This window comes from Protopterus annectens, chromosome 13.part0 (genome assembly GCF_019279795.1).
Source record: "Protopterus annectens isolate FY-2018-M chromosome 13.part0, PAN1.0, whole genome shotgun sequence".
Classification (NCBI taxonomy): domain Eukaryota; kingdom Metazoa; phylum Chordata; order Ceratodontiformes; family Protopteridae; genus Protopterus; species Protopterus annectens.
In genome coordinates this window covers 191,333,766-191,353,525 of record NC_056747.1, presented here as the reverse complement: position 1 = coordinate 191,353,525, position 19,760 = coordinate 191,333,766, and positions in this window count along the sequence as shown.

Below are 19,760 nucleotides of genomic sequence, written 5' to 3'. Positions count from 1 at the left end.
CTAAGGTGGTCTCATTAAACCATTGACTTTCATGTTTTCTTAATAAATTTTTCTAACAAAGGTGAATATTCCTTGCATTTTTCTGGATGTTCACGGACAATTATGTTTCTACCTCAACAGGAATAGAGTGTGTAGAAAATCGGATCAGTTATCTTCTTTTCTGGTCCATCTCTAGGGAAACCTTTTTCTAAAGTCACCTTGTCAAGGTGGTTGAGATTGTATTACTTTCATATGCAATATAAAGAATCTCCAGTTGTCAGCGCCAGTGAGAGCACATTCTACTAGGGCAATAGCCATGTCTGCTGTTTTTCATTCCAACGCTTCTGTGGATGAAATATGAGCAGCAGCAACATTGGCTACTCTGCATACCTTTATCACTCATTACAAATTGAATCTGGTCTCCAGGAGAAGAGCATCCTTTGGATGTGTGGCTCTCAGGAATATCCTTCCATAAGGCCACCCAGGATCTAAAGAAGCTGGAGACTCTATCCCAAAGGTCAAGGATAAATGAAGATCGACATCAGATAAATTATGTACTTACCATAACTTTCCATCTGTGCTCTCGATCTTCATTTATCCTTGGCTCCCCCCCTCCTCCCCCCCCCCTCCTGCAGACTTTTGGAGGATTGGATGCTTGTCCTGGTAACTTTATCAGGTTTCACCTTGGACATAGCCTCTTCAATTCCATATGCATATTCTTCTTTCTGTGTGGCTGCAAACTCGATCTGAGGTAGCATGAAGAGGGGTGTTGTGGGTAGAGTGTTAGCTAGAGAGTCTTTGGCTCATGTGAGATGTGTAATGGCTGAGCCAGTTCCAAGGATCAAAACACTGTCCCCAAAGGTCAAAGACAAATGAAGATCAACACAAATGGAACATTATGGTAACTACATAACTTCTTTTTTTACTGCAACTGGAATATCCTCAATCTACACCAGTTCCGCCAGCCTGTAACTTGCCTGACTGCTGCCCTCAGTAGATTGTGTAAAGTTTCTCATCAATTTTGTCTCTCTCTATATTTTAACTCCCAGATCAGACTCGGCAATGTTTCTTTGGTCGACTCAGCTGCTGCTAAACAATCTGATTGTCAATCTCCTCCCCTTTTGACTAGGATGGGGAAGCATTTGGTACATATGGGGCAAAAGTGTATTCTTCTACAACATTTATTTTTATACTTTTCATTTGTCAAGTTCATATGGAAAAGTTTGCCTCCCTTGAGAGCATGGGAAACGTGACATCCTTTCCCTCATCTGAGGAAAGAACAGCATTGTGTAATCTTACTGCTTCTGTGTCTCAAGTGGATACTCACTCTTTGAAATGTGCTTATGATTCAACAGATGCCACTTCAAAGACTCCTGTTATGAGGTGGCTTTGCTTGGTTGTGTACCTTCTTGGGGATGTTAAAGCTGGAATTTTTAATTCTTCCTTAGAGAAGGTAGTGTTTGGCCCATCTGCTGCAGAGGTCCTTAAGTACGATGACAGAGGCAAGCTGATTCAGGGGATTTCTCAGTTTTCAGCCTTCCTTCTCCAAGTTTGCCAGAGTTTAATGCTCTCTACAACTTTTTTTCCAAAAAAGCAAAATAAGCAGACCAAGTAAAGGACAGTATAACAAGTCTGACTGTCTTCAGATTCTTTCCCACCTTGGCATACCATGAACTTCCATTTCTCTCTTTGGCAGTAGTTTCTGACAAATGAGTTCTGAAAGTGATTCATCACAGATACAAGTAGTAGTGGGAATCTCTCCCTTCCAAGGATTCCTGCTCATCTGCGAGGTCAAACATCTCTGTTTGTTTGTATTTGTTTAATGGGGTAAAGCACTGATCTCATGGACCATTTCCAGGTAAAGCTCAGGGAAATAAAGGTCATATAAAGGAAGAAAACGTACTTACATGTACAAGAATGTGCCAAAAGCAGATGCATATTTACAGATGCGAGAATATGGTACAGCAGTGATTTTTCCCTCTGATTATTCAACATCTGCTGACTCGGGGGGGGGGGGGTATAGAAGTGGTCCATCTTCATTAAGTAGATTTTTATTCAAGAATGTTTCTAGTGCCATAGTGTGTTTATGGAGACATTCTGTATTTTTCCTTCCTAAACCAGTTTGTGATGGTGCCCAAGTTCAAATGTTATCTCTTTAAAACTTGTTACCTCTCAATCCCCGTTTAAGGTTTCTGGTGACCTTGGATTTAAAAGATTCTTATCACACTCCTGTGGCTCCAGAGTTCAGACCTTTTAAGGTTTTCTGTATTGGGATCACACTTTCAGTGCTTTGCATTGACATTTGGATTATCTGCTTCAAACGTATTGTCTAGGTCCAGTGGTAGCCTACAAGATATCAATATCCATATTTTCCTTATTTGGACAACTTGCATAATCTTTTTCAAGAATCAGAAATTTCTCGCTTGGAAGATAGGTCTCTTGCACAGACTGGGGTTCCACAAGGACATCTAAAAGTCTTCCTTCTTGCAGGATTGTTTTCCTGGGGTGTGTTCTCAATGCCTCAGTTTAAAGAGCTTTTCCTCAGAAAAAGTCTATCTGCATCTAGGTCTATTTTTGGATTTTTTTTCCATTCAGACACTTGCCTCATCTGTGGAATTTCTTCAGGATTCTAGGTCTAATGTCCTCTATTTTTTCTTATAATCCTGTAGTAAAACTCCACATGAGAAAAATTCATTAGTAACTAAAACCTATATTGTTCCAAAATCAACATTCCCTGACATTCCAAATTCCTGTTTTGGGATTTATGAGAAGTGACGGTTTATCATATTTATCAGTATTGCAGTAAACTTGGCTATATGGGTTATATCCTGCTAATGATATAACAATCAGACACCTTCCAAAGCTTCAGGGCACATTCTACACTCCCACAATGTTAGCTTGAGTTGAACTGACTAAAAAGACAGGTTAGGGCACCAAGCCCTTCCGAGCTTTCCTGCCTTTGAAGGGGAGTACTTTTCTACAGGCTTTCAAGGATCGATGTTCACTTCTGCTGTTCATTTGCTTGACAGATGAGTATACTTTGTGGAGAAACCTTTCACTTTAAAAAATAGTTTCATTGCACTTTCCTACTTAGGAAAGTTTATTTTAAGTTAGGAGTTTGTGGTTTAATGGACTGTCAAGAGACTTACCTGTACTTTTAAATATGAGCGCACTTTTTTCTGGCAAGTTTAAAAGTTTGCAGTAGTCAAAAAAACATGTTTTTCTGTGGAGAAATTTTAATTTACTACTTGGGACTGGCTAAGTGTTTTAAGGTGCTTTTTACAATGTTTTTATGAAAAAAGTGACTTTTGAAGACTTAAAATGATGCTAAATATACATTTTATACTGCTTGTTTTCCCTTGGAAGGAGGCACCATTTTCAGCTTTGCCATGGAACATTGCATGCCCTTCCAGCCACAAAAAAAAAAAAAAAAAGTTAACCAAACAGCTTTTTCCACCACAGTATGCTAGCAGTTTGTCCCTGCCATAAGTGGGTGAATGCTGTTATCAAAACTCACTCCTCCAACCACTTATCTTTTACACTGTATCCTTCTGGTGGTAGCACATACAGCCACTATGGGGATTAGCCACATCCTCCGTGGCTGTAAGGGTCCTGTAGTGGACAAGGGTGAGCCACTCTTGTCAGTCTGGGGGAGGGAACAGGAAATACTTCCCTTTCTGGTCAGAAAGTTTACCCCATCTGGGAGAAAGCTGCTGCTTTTACCATTAAAACTGTTGGTCTCATTTTTCCCGTCATAAAGAAACAGAAAACTGGACATGCATCAACTCCTCAATTTCCTTAGTAGTTTACTTCAGGTTATTGATCCTTCTTATAGAGTGGTTTCTAGTAAAAGAAAGCGGGATGCCTATTTTCTTGGATCAACTCAAGATTCTGAATCTGGACAGGAAGGTGAGGGGTTTTCTCCTCAGTTTTCTGATTAAAAATCAGAGTAGCTCAGTTTTGGATTCTCCCTGTGGGGAATTCTCTTTCTCTGAGACTGTTTCCAAGTGGAAAACACTGAGGTTTCTCAGTCACTCAGAAAAGACTGTGATCTGTTACAAGTGAAATTTCTAGAACCTGCACACATTCCTCCAGTTCTGTCAGTGTTGGACGATGTGTGTCACTGTCTGCAATTTTCCTGATAGGCTAGCCTGCTGCCCCTAAAAAAGCAGACAATATATAGTTTCTCAATCTTGTACTCCTTCCAAACCTGACCCAGCAGCAATAGCTTTAGTTTCCTGCTGCTGCTAAACATTTGGTTAATTCTAGTTGTAGTCTTTCTGACAAAGATGGACAGATTATTGATCAGAGTGTAGAGTTGCTGGAGCCATGTCAGACTCGAAACCAGTCACAAGTGGCGTCCCACAGGGTTCTGTCCTGGGACCACTCTTGTTCGGTATATACTTTTCCAAGGTACAGGCAAACGTGGGAGGACTATGGCTCACCAAGTTCGCAGATGACTGCAAACTGGGCGCCATAATCAACTCACCAGCTGACACAAACATCCTTCAAAAAGGTCTCACAGAGACAGATAACTGGTGCCAGCACTATGGTCTAAAGCTAAATGCCAAAAAATGTATGGTCATACCCTTTGGCAAAAACAATGTGCCCACAAATTACCACATAGGCGGAAACCCATTAAGTACAGAGAAAGTTATTAGGGACCTGGGGACCCAAGTTGATAGCAATCTCTCCTTTGATAACCACATTGCCAAAGTGGTTAGAAAGACCTTCTACATAGCCACCCTCATCACGAAGGGTTTCACATCTAGATCAAGAGAGATAATCGTGCCCCTTTATTCATCCCTCATCAGGCCCATCATAGAATACAATGCCCCTTTTGGGATGTACCTTACCCGACACCTGCAGCAGTTAGAAAGACCCCAAAAGTATCTCACCAAGAGGATCAAGGGTCTCAAAGAGATGTCATATGCTGCTCGGTTAAAAAAAACTACAGCTCTACTCAGTTGCATGCCGCCTACTTCGAGGCGATCTATGCCTGACATACAAAGCTATGTCAAATCCAGAATTAATGGACATGCTCCACCTCAGTAAATCTAAATCCCTTAGATCCACACGCTCGAGGGGCTTGAACCTCAGCACAGAAATAAATAGAACTTGCTGGAGGGGCAGGTTCATAACCCAGAGGCTCCCTTCGCTCTGGAATAGAATTCCAGTTCATGTGAGGCAGAGCACCTCACTGAATCTCTTCAAGAAGAATCTCGATAGGTGGATGGGGGATCGTAGGTTTGTCCCAGGGATTACTCCCGTGTCACTATTAGACAGAGGCACAGTAAACTAAACCTTAAAGGGCACAGTATACTCAAATCAAGGGGTGGCGTAAGCCATACAGAATCGGGCTAGGCTTATAATTGCCTCAGGGCAGATAGCCTAGTATGAACCTATGAACCTATCATCATGGGAAAAATATATATGCTTCTGTAACTTTGATTTTCAGAATTTTGCATTGTCAGGTTCATATGTTAAAGTTTGTTCTAACTCTGAATGAGGAATGTTTTTGTCTGCAGTTTCTTTGTAAGGAAAAAATCTGCTTTAAATGATTTAGTTTCTTCTATTTACAGGTCACTAATCATTGTTTACAGTGTATAACTCAGCTGATACTGTTCCCAGGGCTATGACCATTTGTACTGTTTAGAGGAGATTGCCTGGTAGCATACTCAAAACCTCCCAAATGTCAAAATTTTAATTTTATATTCTTTGGTTAGAGATTCAACTTTTAGTTCCATGGTTGCAGAGGTCATCAGAAATTGTGATGAAAGAGGTAAGTAGATTCAGGAAATCTGTAAGATTTTTCAGCACTCCTTTTCCAAAATTTCTAAGGGATTCTCTAACCCTTGGTCCAGTTTCATCAAAAAACAAACATTCTCCAAAATGGGGAAAATAGACGTTTAAAAAGAAATGTGTATGTGGGGGGGGGGTCCAAAAAAAATTCAGTAACCCCTTCAAAAAGCAAGGGCAGTCCAACAAGTCAGAATGACAATGTAAGGGAATTTGCCCCCACCAATGCATCCCTTTTCCCTTCCAGAAAATCTGAATCTAACTCTTGAGTTACTCATCCCTGGAAGATATGTAGGGAGGTACATGAAAGAGTGCATTGTACTCCGTTACTGGTGTGATGAAGGCTGTGAACTATCTAAGTATAATGGCCTTTGATATGGATTTCCTGCATATACTCAAGAGTTGTTGCATATAAGTGAATAGTCACCACTGTAGGCACATGCTGGTGGATGTTCCGCTTAACCATCTACCTCAGTACACAGGTCACATACCACTTGGTCTACTCATAGGGATGTGTTGCCTACATTAGAAGTGTATTGTGTGTTTGCTTTTATAACATAACCCCCCCCCCTCCCATTATTTTGTTTCATGTGTCTTAAAGGCTGTGGCAACAATCTTGTGTGTTGATACTGTATCATACTTTGACTGAATGATTGTACGCAATCTGCAGTCCTCCAGACAGCTGTTTGGACACAGGATGTGTACATCATTCTTGACGTCTGTGACTTAAATGGACAGGAAAAGGCCTTGAATACAGCTCTGAGATATGGACCCGATTACCGGGCTGTAGATACAAGTCACTTCACCATGTTTAGATGTCATGTATGTGATCCATTGGTCTACCTACTTGGTGATATGGGTGTTTATGGCCACTTGTGACAGTGTTGCATTTCATTTTACCTCTGTGTGGATTTGTGTCAAATGCCTTGGCTTGGTCAAGTTCTGAAAAATGATAGTGTTGTCATATTGCAGGCCCTTAATGACCTTCTTAAGGACATCTAACAGATATAACACACACATTTGTAGCATGAGCAAACTGCAAGTCTTTCAAGCACAGCTATGATATTAGCAGTGTTCATGAAGAAAGGGTCCGTGATGATATATTGGTCTACTTTACAGACGAGAAGAGTCAGGATGTGTCTGTACATGCACACATCTGGTGCTGACCCCCCCCCCCCCGTCAGATGGATGCATGTTGATGTACACCTTTGTGTGGGAACATAGTCTATCTGGAGGCTGTGTTGAAGTATAGATCCAACCGTGTCTGGCAGGTCCATGTTCAGAGTTATACTGTAGGCAATCTGATGATGTCATGGCCCATTGATTCTGTGTTAGCCATACAGAGCACATAAATGTGCTGCCCTCCTTAGCATAGAAACTGAGCAAGATTTGCATGTATACTTTGGCTGATGGATAGTGGCAACGGGGATGACATGCAAGACAGTCAGCTAGCAGATTGTCTATTCACTTCATTTGGGTATGTCTGGTGGCATCCACATGTACATCTGTGCTTAGTTGTATATTCCACTTAACATTTCAAATGTATTGGAATACATGATTTGTGAAAAGACCTTCACCCGTACAACTGTGGTCATTCATCACATTCCACAAACTGGTACCATGTACATAGTCGTACATCTGTAACAATGTCCTATACTTACATCAGTTGCACAACATATGCCTGTATGTGTTTCATGGCCAAGCTGTGTTTGAGCAGCCTGATGACATATCAGGACATATTGCCGATGAGTTGTTTGGGACTCATGCAGAAAATTTGCTGACACAGATGCTAATAGTCACACAATGAATGCTGCTGATCCCCTCAATAATCCTTGGTTCTAGCAACACAACTGCCCATACAATGAATTCCCCAAGGTTGCAACTATATCAAAACGTGATACATTGTTGTATATATCACAGATTAACATCATGTGTATGAGACAAAACTTGTGTAACCATGTAGTCAATATGAATTTATATTGATGTGTCACAGAGCATTTAATGATGGTATGTAGACAACAGCACACCTGTGCCATATTGCAATTGTTATTGTGATAACTGTGTTGACAGTTGATCTGCTGCACTACAACACGTCCTAATACGTCAGCAGTATACATACAGGTGTATCATACCATGTCACTCAAAAAGTACTATTATGACTCTGTCATAGATCATGTTGAGGTGAATTACTTGAGACGTACCTCTCTGCAATATATGAAGAGACACATGATTGAACTCTTACATTGTGTCCCAGGCAGATATGACCACAGCCCTTAGCAGCATTCTATCTTCACCCAGGATGATGCCACAATATAAACAGAGGATGGACTTCAACAATTGGCTTGGCCTCTGGTGCCAATCCAGGAGGATCCAGTATATCTCAGCCTGGGAAGACACAGTCGACAAGCTATGCTATTTGCCATAGACGGTCTGCACGTGTGTCCTGTAGACTGTCGGATACTGGTGAAGATGCTTGCCTCCCCCATAATGCCTTTTTAGGCAATGTCAAAGCAACAGAAGTTCTGATGTAACAGCATTCACTGGAGGCAAACACAAAGTTCTGCTTAATGCTAGGAGCGTCAACGTGAAGCCACACTTTAATATTGCCAATCTGCTAGCTGACAGATTTGATGCAGACTTCAAGCCCCTGGCCCCACCGGCCATATCCCAAAGGATACCTGATACTAATCCTCTGTCTACTATCTCTACACATCAGGTCATATCTGTGCTCTCCAAGACTAAAAATACGGCCTCAGTGGTACCAGTTAACATCCCAGGCTACTTGCTAAAAATCTAAAACAGGACCTAGCAGACCCAATTTGTGTCCTTTTTAATCATAGCCTGAGAACCGGCTTTGTTCCAGCAGGATAGACAGCAGCAGTAATCCCCTTGCACAAAGGGAGGGCCATCAACCAACTCCCAGAACTATAGAATTATAAGTCTAACCAGTCTCCTCTGCAAGGCCATGGAAAGAATCATCATGGACCTTATCAACAAGGACATAGGTGACCTTCAAACTCTAGGCCCAACCCAATTTGGCTTCATTAAGGGTAGATCATGTTGTAGATTAATGATAGGTCATGTTGACTGTGACTTTAACATTGACCACCATGTGTCTACTATAGTAAGAAACTTTCTATGTAACACACTTGATTAGTAAAGGTGTCTCCTCAAGAGCAAAAGAAGTTATAACCCCCTGTACTCAGCATATATTTGGCTCATAATTGAGTATAAACTGTTGCAGTCATTACATTTGGGTTATCTGCCTACAGGTAGCCCTCAGCCAGCCTGAATATCAGAGTCTTGGATTCCTGCGTCTGATGCTGTCGCTTCTTCCATGATGTCAAGTCATCAGGGGTATAAAACATGCTGCCGACACCATTACATCAGTCTTTTTTGCTGTGTGGTGCCCAAAGCAGAAGCAGTTCGCAAGTGCCGGTCGGCCAACTCCTGAAATTTTTGTTTTCGAGTTTCAGAACCGAAGTCTTCGAAAAAAGCTAAATACCCCATTGGGGATCCTTTTTCTTGCTCTTAGCCGATGTCAGTAAAAGTTAACAATTGTCTTACCTGTGGAAAGCAAATACCTCATAAAGATTTTCATTTGTACTGCATTCCTTGCTTAGGCCCAGACCACAACGTCCCTCGCTGCTGGTTTTGTGCTTTATTCAACCCCCGAACTATTCATCATAGGTTTATTTTTGCAGCTAATTATTTTGGTACTCAGTTTAACTATCCAGAAATGGCTTCGGTAAGCCATCTGACTACCGATATTCTGAAAAAACGTAAAGATAAAGGCAGAGACAGACCACACAGGTCGAAAACTGCCGACAAAACTTCCATTAAGCTAGTCGCCAGTTCACCGGAACTCAATGAGGTGCTTTTGCAGCCCCTGATACCCACTACTTCAGATTCGCAGGCCTCTACTGAGACCTATTCGGAGTCCGGTATGCCACGAGATGCTTCGACTATGGAACCTGCGGATGTCTCTACCTTGGATGGGTCCGGAGCCGCTGTGCAGGCACCGGCTTCTGAGGGTGTATTCTCACCTACAGATTTGCATTTCAAACCGATGCCGTCTTCTTCATCAAGGCCTAAAAGTCGACCCACGCCTAGAAAACCGATGTCCAAACTGCATGGTCAGGCCCATATGCCTAAAAAACAAATGCTTATAATGGCTGAAGACCTTATTACTTTAATTAGGGGAAGCCAGCCTTCCCCCTCTGAGACCTAGAACTGATTTTCCTTCTGATTCTTATCAGGATTCTGAAATTTCTATTTCTTCTGATTACCAGGATTTGCCCTTATCTACCTATGAGGATTTTGATGCAGAGTATTCCATTCCCTCTGCTTCCCCTCCAGAAGATTTTTCTTTTGGTGAAACCTTGCACACTCTTAGGGGGCATTTCCATGTAAGCCAGGATTACTCTGACTCCAAAAAGAGGCTTAGAGAATTCTTACTCCTCCCTCAACACAGGCCTTTAGCTATCCCTCCTGTTCTGGACATTGTAGATTATGCCTTCTTGGAATCTAGCTTGGCCCCAGACACTTTACCTGCAGCTCCCAGAAAACCTGACCGGTATTACAGAGTACCAGACTCTCTCAAGTTCTTCAAGAATCCTACTGCAGATCCAGAGACCATTTCCCAAGGACCAAAAGGCATCAAGGCTACTGCTGTCAAAAACCCTACCCTGTCTGATAGAGATTCCAGGGTCTTTACACTTCTGCTCCTTTGGCCATTAGGGCCTTAAATTGCCAGTTTCATATGTTAAAGTATCAGCAGCATATTATGGGACTACTTAAACAGAAAAATGATGTTGATTCTTGACTGTGCTGAACATAAAGAATTACAAGATTTAATGCATTCTGCTGAACAAGTTGGTAAACATACTTTGCAGTGTGTTTTTGACTCTAGAAGCGTCTTGCAGGGCTGCTGTCACTGGGTCTGTACTTAGAAGGCATGCTTGGCTTAAGGAGCAAAACTTGCCAGATCATGTTAAAGCTAAATTACTGGATGCTCCCTTAAACCAAGACCGCCTGTATTTGGCAAAAAAGCAGAAGTCGTCCTTAAAAAGATGGAGGAAAAAGCTAAATCTATGCAAACTATTAAAGATTTCCTGCAAGTACAGCCTCCCAGATTTAGTAGGCATTGGCCTTCTAAGAATTGGTCCTTTCCAGTCTCTTCCAGACCTTCTCAGTCCAAACCAAGGAACAGCAGACCACCTAGGCTACAGTCTCAAGGTACACACAGGCCTAAGCAGTGGGGGGCTCCCACTTCCAAAGCTGGAAGTAGTAAGACATCCCCCTATGGAAAAATGTCACAATGACTTAACCTTAACCCTTCAAAGCCCTGCTCAACTGCCTGCTCCCTTAGGGGGAAAGCTCGCACTGCATGCAAAAAACTGGGAACTCATTACCCAGGACAAATGGGTTCTAAATATAGTTTTCCAAGGATACATATTCCACTTCCACACCTTACCAACCCCAAGCGGTTGGCCAGACCTACCCCCAAATCAGTGGGCAGAGGCTCAACAGCAGGTTCTCTCTCTTCTAAGTATCAGGGCTATTCAACCTGTCCCAGCAGAAGAAAGGGGACAAGGTTTTTACTCAAGACTTTTCCTGGTACCCAGAAAAGACAGCTCCTGGCGTCCTATCCTGGACCTCTCTATTCTAAACACATTTTTGGTAATCCCAAAATTCAAAATGCTAACACTTCAACAGCTGCTTCCTATGCTAGGCAAAAATTCCTGGTTGGCAACCTTAGACTTAAAGGAAGCTTACCTGCACATTCCAGTAAGGGAATCTTGCAGGAAATACCTATGCCTCAGAGCAGGTTCCATGCACTATTAGTTCTCTGCACTTCCCTTTGGCTTAGCTACTGCGCCCAGGGTATTCACAAAGTGTCTAGCTCTAGCCATTGCATTTTGCAGGCACAGAAATATTCAAATATACCCATACCTGGACAATTGTCTGATTCAGGCAGAAAGCCAGGACATGCTATTAAAACATCTGGCATTTGTAAAGAAACTTCTAACCTCACTGGGGTACACAATAAATGAAAAGAAATCTCATCTAGTACCCTGCCAACAGATTGTATTCCTGGGAGCAAGCTTGAACCCAACTTACCAGATGGCTTACCTCACACCAGAGAAACAAGTTTGACAGCCTACTTCAAACTGCTGGCCACAAAGACCCAGCTATCTGCAAGGAAAATCCTGCAATCCCTGGGGTTAATGGCCTCTTGCATTCTACTAATTCCATATGCAAGACTGCATATGAGGAAACTACAATGGTATCAGCATTCTCAGGACCTGGAATCAATTATTCCTATCATTCCTTGTATAAAGACAGAGTTCATTTGGTGGGCAGAGGCCTGACACCTCAACAAGGGGCTCCCTTTCAATCTACCCCCTGCCACCCAAACCCTGACTACAGATGCATCAGACTATGCATGGAGAGCTCACTTGGCAGGGGGTGCATTCAGGGCAAATGGAACCCGAGTCAGATGCACCTGCATATCAACCAAAAAAAAATGTTAGCTGTACAGAATTCCCTGACAGCTTTCAAGCTTAGACTAAGCACCTCATTGGTTCTTTTGAGATTTCTTTCTTAAACGCTGCCTCAGGTTTCAACTTTCTGTTACCTAAAAAGTTCAGTTGTGAGTGTTCTGCCATTTCACACTGAACTGATTGAAGGAAGGACACTGAGGAAACTCGGAGCTATAATATATAACATTAAGTATCCTGATTTTTATTTTGTTTATTTCTTTATTTATAGCACTTTGTGTACTGTGTATTTTTCTAGCTAGTTTCACTGTGTGTGAGGTATTAACTGGAAATTGTCCACTTTTATTAAGCATCTGTGGGGTTGTTTGTTTCTGATAACTTGTTGCAGTTAAACTCTTTTTTCTAGAGGCTCCTTTAGCTGTTTAAAACTTTCATGTAAAGGCTCACTGCTGCTTTTCAGCTGTGAGAAACATTTTTGCAGTTTGTTTCCCACCCTCCCTCCGTGTTGGTATAGTGTTGTTTTATAGTTGGTGGCTTTGCAGTTGCCCGCCCCTAGTGTAAAGTTGATCTGGGACCCTCCTCCCAGTCTAGTGTCATTACCTCATTCTACCCAGTACAGGGAGAACATTTGAGAAGGCCAATCAGCTTAGTTTCTGCTACTCCTTTCTCAATTTCCTTTCTCTTTCCACTTAAAAAAATTTTTTTTTTATCTGCTTTTACTGTATTTGTGTTTCTTCCTACTTTATTTTGCTTTTGCGTCATCTTAAAAGTACTCAATTGTATTTATTGCTGCTTGGTGTAATTCATTCTAAGCCTTTTAGTTTAAGCACTTGGGCTTCAGACCAGTTGTTTTACATTAAGAAGGTTTGTGGTCTGCACTGTAGTGGCAGAACAGGTAGCTTACATCCTTCTAAGTTGGGAACTGCTGATTGAGGGCTCAGTGTCTGTTATTCTAAAAGTGTATTAATTCTGGATGTCCTTCAAGAATGCAACTGCAGTCATAACATATGGGTTGTCCTGCCTCAGGCAGCCCTCGGTCGGCCGAATTCCAAAGTCTGGGTCCGGCGTCGGCAGGTGTCGCCTCCTCCCCAACGTCACAACGGCTGGAGTATAAAGGCATCGGCCGACGCCATCTTCTTCAGTCTTTCTTGCCGCGTGGTGCCCGAAGCAGAAGCAGTTCGCAAGTGCCGGTCGGTCAGCTCCTGTGTTTTCAGTACCGAAGTCATCTAAAAGCTAAGTACCCCATTGGGGAACATTTTTTCTTGCCTCAGCCGATGTCAGAACAAATTGAGAAAGTTAATAATTGTTTGTCTTGTGGTAAACAAATACCTCATAAGGACTTCCATTCTTACTGTCTTCCTTGCCTGGGCCCAGACCACGATGTCTCGGCCTGTGCTTGCTTTAATAAGCGCACTCTCAGGCGCAGGGCAGAATTTGCTGAAGATTTTTTTGGCGAATCCTTCGCTTATATCATGCCGTCGGATCAACCGACAGCTCAATCTTCCAAAAAACGGAAGGACCGGGACCGGCATCCTCTGCCCACGTCCTCTACCGATACTACTCCTAGACCCTCCGCTAGTGCTTTGGTCCCTGCGGAAGTGATAATTCAGCCACTCCAGGCCGACGACACAGCGTTATCTAGTCCTTCGGTCCCGGAGACCTCTCTGGTGCCGGTTGTTGATTTTCCTCCGGATACCGAAGTTCATGATTTACCAGACACCATTCTGGTGGACAAGGTCACTCCTGCACGTGGGGCTGCTAGGCCTCCTGTATCTATGTCCATCAAGGCCTTTGCATGTGCTAAGGCCACCAGCCAGGCCAAGGCCCATCCTAAACCTGCTGTCCAGGCCCCCTCTTCTGATAAACAGATTATGTCTCTTGCTGCAGACCTTATTTCCCTTATTAGGGGGTCTCAGCCTCACCCAGACAGAGGTTCTCAGCCTCCTGCAGAGAAAAGGCCTAGAACTGAGCAGACTGAAAACCTCTCTTCAGATGAGGCCTCTGGGGATTCTGAGCATTCAGATATTCAAGAAGAATCCTTCCAGGCCTATGAGGACTCTGATGCTGAGGAATCAATTCCCTCTGCCTCTCCTCCAGAGGATTTCTCTTTTGGTGAAGTCCTGCACTCTATGAGGGAACATTTCCAATGGCAGGGTCAGGAATTCTCTGATTCCAGGAAAAGGCTCCGTACCTTCCTAAAGCTTCCCCAGCACAGACCTTTAGCTATTCCTCCTGTGATGGATGTTTTGGATGATGTTTTCTCCGATTCCAGTGCTAACCCTGATTCTCTCCCCCCTGCTCCTGTCAAGCCAGACAGATATTGCAGAGTCTCTGACACTCACAAACATCTCTTTAAGGCCCACACCGTGGATTTAGAAACTATTTCACAGGGTCCCAAGGGAGTGGCTACCTCCACTGCCAAAAATCCTTTGCCAGCGGATAGGGAAGCCAGGTCTATGGAGAGATGGGGTAAAAAAGTTTATACCTCTACCACCCTAGCCATGAGGTCTCTTAACTGCCTTTTTCATATGGTTCAGTACCAAGATTTTTTACTGGATGATTTACAGAAAAAGTTAGCCTCTCCTGAGCCTATTGACAGAAAGGCATTGCAGGATCCCATACATAACACTCAGCAGGTTAACAATCATTTTCTTCAGTGTGGTTATGATTCATTGGAAGCTTCATGTAGGGCAGCTATGACTGGGGCTGTGATACATAGACATGCTTGGTTAAAAGATCAGCCACTGCCAGACCATGTCAAAGTAAAGTTACTTGATGCACCTCTGGAAAAACAGAAGCTTTTTGGCACTAATGCACAAGATGTGTTGAAGTCCATTGAGGAAAAAGCTAAGTCAGTACAGACAGTCGAGGATTTCCTCCAGGTTCAGCCACCCAGATTCAGTAGAAACTGGCCTTCAAAAAATTGGTCCTTCCCAGACTCGGACAAGTTTCAAAGGGGAAAGAACAGGCGTGGCCGAGGCCAATACCAAGGCTCCTACAGGGGACGCCAATGGCAACCTACAAATCAAAGAAGTGCTGCAGCCAGTCCAGCTGCACCGCAAGGACAATCACAATGACTTGACTTTCATACTGCCTACAAGGGCTCAGAGAGAAGTACCCTTGGGCGGAAAATTATCCTTATTCTCAAAAAACTGGCATATCTTAACCAAGGACAGTTGGATTCTGGATTTAATAGACAAGGGTTACAGATTCCACTTCCATACTTTGCCTACAAGACAAGGCATGCCAAACCTGCCACACCATCAAAGGGCAGAGGCACTCATTCAAGTTTCAAAGCTATTAAGTATAAAAGCAATAGAAAAGGTACCTCCCCAGGAACAAGGCCAGGGATTCTATTCAAGACTGTTCCTTGTTCCAAGAAAGGAAAACAAATGGAGGCCTATACTGGACTTGTCTACTCTAATTACCTTTCTCATTGTGCCAAAGTTCAAAATGCTAACGTTACAGCAACTCCTTCCCATGCTGGGCAAAGGGTCTTGGCTGGTCACTCTGGACCTCAAGGAGGCATACCTGCATGTCCCAATCAGACAAAGCTGCAGAAGATACCTCAGATTTCTTGCAGGGACAGAGCACTATCAATTCTCAGCATTGCCGTTTGGCTTATCTACTGCACCCAGAGTGTTCACGAAATGCCTGGCATCAGTAGTGGCACACTGCAGACTCCAGGGAATTCAAATATACCCCTACCTGGACGACTGCCTCATACAAGCAGACAACAGACAAACCTTAATAAAAAACGTGGACTGTGTCATGCAATTACTACAGGCCTTGGGATACACAGTCAACATTCAAAAGTCAAAGCTACTGCCATCCCAACAGATTATTTTTCTAGGAGCTAAACTGGACACACAAACACAAATGGCCTACCTCACAGAGGAAAAACAACAGCAGTTACCAGAGTACTTCAAAGGCCTAGCACAGCTCCCCCAGCTGACTGCAAGGAAACTCCTGCAGGCCCTGGGGTTCATGGCATCATGCATTCTCCTGATACCTTTGGCAAGACTTCATATGAGAAAGCTGCAATGGTATTTGAAAAGCTTGTGGTCACAACACAGCCAAAGCCTAGAGGACGTAATCCCACTTATTCCATGTCTGCAAAAGGAATTCTTGTAGTGGGCTCAAGCAAGTCAATTAAACAAAGGCATGTCTTTCAAGAGACCTCAAGCAGGTCAAATAATTACAACAGACGCCTCAGATCATGGATGGGGGGGCGCACATGGAGGGCAGATGCGTTCAAGGTCAATGGACACCAAAGGAAAGACATCTGCACATAAACCGAAAAGAGATGCTGGCAGTGATGCATGCAATCGAGAGTTTCGAAAAATCACTGCAGCAAGGACATTTACTAATAAGGACAGACAAACACCACTGTCATGTGGCATATAAACAAGCAGGGAGGGACTCATTCATACCCCCTCTGCAGACTAACAATGATTATCTGGGAAAAAGCACTGAGTCTGAGGATACACCTGCAATCCCAGTTTGTGCCAGGCAAGGACAATGTACTGGCGGACAAGTTGAGCAGAAATTTCTTGGATCCACACGAATGGATGCTGCATCCACACATTTTCTCACAAATAACAAAGACATGGGGAAGACTGGACATAGATCTATTTGCGTCTCACACGAATCATCACCTGGAAAAGTTCTGTACCAGGACCCACCATGCACTAGCCTGGGCAACGGATGCTCTCTCCTTCAGCTGGAATTCCCTAAAAATGTATGCATTTCCCCCTCTGCCACTGTTGACCAAGGTGATCCTGAAGATCAAAGCAGAACAACCAACGGGCATTTTGATAGCTCCAGACTGGCCAAAGCAACACTGGTACCCATTGCTGTTGAGCATAACTCGGACCAAACCGTGGCCTCTGCCCCTATGGCCCCTGCTCCTAACACAACACAACTACAGGACTGTTCACCAAAACCTGAAAACATTACATCTGACAGCCTGGAGGTTACTTTAACTCCTTCCGCTTCCAATCTTTCCAAGGCAGTTCAGGACATCTTATTGGAAGCACGCAGACCATCCACCAGAAAAGCCTATTCAGCCAAGTGGAAGAGATTCAGCATCTGGGCTGCCAACAGGGGTCAGGATACAACAGTACTGAGTATACCTCAGATATTGGAATACTTGGCAGAAATGTTTCATTCTGGACTCTCATATTCTTCCATAAGGATTCATGCCTCAGCAATCTCAGCAAGATACAATTGTGATCCGCTAGTGTTCTCACATCCTTTGCTAAGACAGTTCCCGAGAGGAATAAAGAATATCAAGCCTCCCAGAAAACAACCAGTACCTGCATGGGACCTCAATTCTGTACTGGAAAAATTATCTCTGCTTCCCTTTGAGCCAGCAGCAACCTCGGAGATGCAATTTCTATCATGGAAAATGTTTTTTCTACTGGCAGTCACATCAGCAAGAAGAGTCTCTGAGATACAGGCACTCATGGCAGTATCTCCTTTCCTCATTTTCCATCAGGACAGAGTCTCTCTAAGAACAAATCCTTCTTTCATGCCAAAGGTGATTTCCAGGGTGTCTCTAAATCAAGCTATTCACCTTCCTACCTTCTTCCCCAATCTTCAAAATAGAGGGGAAAGACTGCTGCATACCTTGGACATGCACAGGCAACTACGCTACTACTTGGACAGAACTAAGACCACAAGAAAGTCTGACCAGCTGTTTGTAGCCTATGCTGCTGGAATACAAGGAAAAGCAATCTCCAAGCAAACAATTTCAAAATGGATTGGACACTGCATCAGATTCTGCTATTCTCACCATGGAAAAAGTGTGCCAGCCAATATTAGGCCACATTCCACCAGAGCTATAGCCACATTCACAGCTTTCCTAAGAGGAGTGGCTACAAAGGACATTCTAGAGGCTGCTACATGGAGCTCCGTGCATACATTTACCAAACACTACAACCTGCCTTTATACTCCAGATCCCGAGCAGGCTTTGCTTCGGCAGTCCTGCAGGGCATTTTAGCTACACCATCTTTTTCTTAGCTCCATCCACCCCCAGCTTGGCTATGGTATTCAACCCATATGTTATGACTGCAGTTGCATTCTTGAAGGACACAGTACAGTTTTGTACCTACCATAAATGTAGATGTCCGATAGATATGCAACTGCAGTCGGATTTTCCCTCCCTCCTTCCCCTCTTTTCCTTCATTTGGGTCCATTCCCCCTGTTCCTTTTAGCTGGGGGTATCTCCTATGGTGTATCTGTTTATTACTGTTGTGCATGTCTGGAATTGTTTATCCATTCACCAAATTTAGCCTTCCTAGGAGGGCACCTGGCATCTGGGGCAAGAAACACTGAAGAAGATGGTGTCAGCCGATGCCTTTATCCTCCAGCCGTTGTGATGTCAGAGAGGAGGCGACACCAGCCAACGCCGGACCCAGACTTTGGAATTCGGCTGACCGAGGGCTGCCTGAGGCAGGACAACCCATATGTTATGACTGCAGTTGCATATCTATCGGACATCTACATTTATGGTAGGTACAAAACTGTACTTTTAAGCACTTGGGCTTCAGGCCAGTTATTTTACATTAAGAGGGTTCGTGGTCTGCACTCTTGTGGGAGGAGAGGCTGGACTCTGCCCTTCTGAGCTGGGAATTTCTGGTTAAAGGCTTATAGTGCCTGCATATTTGAACTGTTTCTTACTGAAATTGGTACACCTTGTTTGCTGTAGCATTGACTAGATCCAGGCCTGCTGAATCTAGTTTTGTTTGTATGCTTGTTGTTTGTTTGCTTATTTCCCTGAAATGCTAATTCCACCTAAAACGCGGCTTTTTAATGCTTCTGTGGATCCCTAGTGATATCTGCATTGCTTACTGTACTTATTTCCTTGTTTCACTTGAAAGAAAGTTACTGTTTGTTGTTTTTGCATTTACGTTACCTGTAACACATTGCATTTAAGTTACCTGGCACTTGCTCACTAAAGCAATTATATAAGTCAGCACTAAAAAATTAAAAGCACTACACCCTCACAAACTCCCATTGAGTACCTTGTTCCCCATTGGCCCCTTTTTTTTTCAATTATAAAGGAATTCCCAATACTATTCTAGCAGGTCTAAAGGTCAGTTGTCAATCTCCTCTCCGGTCCAGCTGGTGAATCTGGGAATCTTGAGGCAATGTTACAACTGCCTCATGTACACAGACAACCCTCTCCTCCTCCCAACAAATTCCAACACATGTGAGAGATGCAACCATATAGCCAAACTGGAGGCTAAGCTCTCTCAACTCAGTACTGGCGTAACCAGTCAGGAGGAGAAGGAAACCACACTCACTACAATTCCAGTCTCACATAGACCTACCACGACAGCAAACCAAACACGCAAAAACATATGCGGAGGCTCTAAATAAAAATCTGCCTAAGCAGCAGAGACCTCCAAAGCAGACACCCAAGCAACCGCTACCCCAAAACAAAACACGTGCAACACATAGCTCACAAAGCC